The sequence below is a fragment of the Mastomys coucha genome, unplaced genomic scaffold (genome assembly GCF_008632895.1).
Source record: "Mastomys coucha isolate ucsf_1 unplaced genomic scaffold, UCSF_Mcou_1 pScaffold16, whole genome shotgun sequence".
Lineage (NCBI taxonomy): Eukaryota > Metazoa > Chordata > Mammalia > Rodentia > Muridae > Mastomys > Mastomys coucha.
In genome coordinates, this window is record NW_022196898.1 from 52,701,296 (window position 1) to 52,702,519 (window position 1,224).

A 1,224-nucleotide genomic window follows, 5' to 3' on the forward strand; every position below is an offset into this window, starting at 1 on the left:
TACACTACCCGTGTGTAGTCTGTTTGTCAAAGCCGAATCCCGTGCCCACCTGGCCAGAATCCCTTGTCTCGCGGAACAGGGACCCCGCGAGAAATCCCGGTCCGCGGCACCCTAGAACTGGATTTACAGATCGGTTATAAGGCTCAAAGTGGGTTCTGTGAATTAAACCCAGGTCCTCTGGCAGAGTAGCCAGAGCACTTAACCAGTGAGCCATCTCTCCAGTCCCTTTTCTTTGCTCTGAACCTGAAAGACCCCTGTGGGGAGACCCCCACTGAAATCTCGGGAGGATATGCACCCAAGGAATCACGAGAGACCGTCTTGATGTAATTACAAGAGATAGTTTTAATTTCGGGGCGCGCTGGGCCGGCACCACACCTATCTCATGCAGGAGATAGTGGAGCCAACCACGAGGCTCGAAAGTTAGGGTTTTATATAGGAAAAGGGTCTAGGGGAACAAAGGAATCGGTATGGTTACACATGATTGGCTAGTTCAAATATTAACTATTACGTGCAGAACAGAGTGGAAAATTCCTAAGGTTGGTGTTAATCTGAGTCAACAGAGCATCTGACCTTAAACTATATCTGCCCAGACATGTAGATTATGTCTTTTTGACCTGCTAGTTCTCAGGATGTCTAACGGACTGCTTATTTTTGCCCAGGCTTATTTGGACATATTCAACCTTGGTCCACTGTATTTTTCTTCAAACCTGCAATTTTCTCATTAGCCAGCACAAGTTTTAAATTTAACTCTTTCAAACCTATGGATGTGATGTGATCAGTGACAAGCAGTTTGAATGTTCTTGCCTTGACTTCTCCACAATGATGTAAACTCGGATGATATAAACTGTAACCTGGAATCGTAAATGGGATTACATCCTTTTCTCCTCTACATTGCTTTTTGTCAGAGTGTTGGTTACAGCAGCAGAAATGAATCTAGGGCCATGGACCATCCGCCTCCAGCACGTACACAATAGATAAATGAAACTTCCGCCTCCAGTATAACCTTGGGAACCAATTGTTCCGACCTTGGAGATTCTTCTACTGCTTAGCTTCTCTGCAGGCAGAAATAGCAAAGGCTGCCCACAGGACAGACTAGGTCCAGAGTAAGGTGAGAGTAGTCTCTGGCTTCCAGATGCCTTCATTGTCCTTGGACACATTAAAAGTTTCCCACTGAGGCCCAGGGAGAAAAAGGCCAAATAAAGAAGTTGCCTTGCATCAGGACCT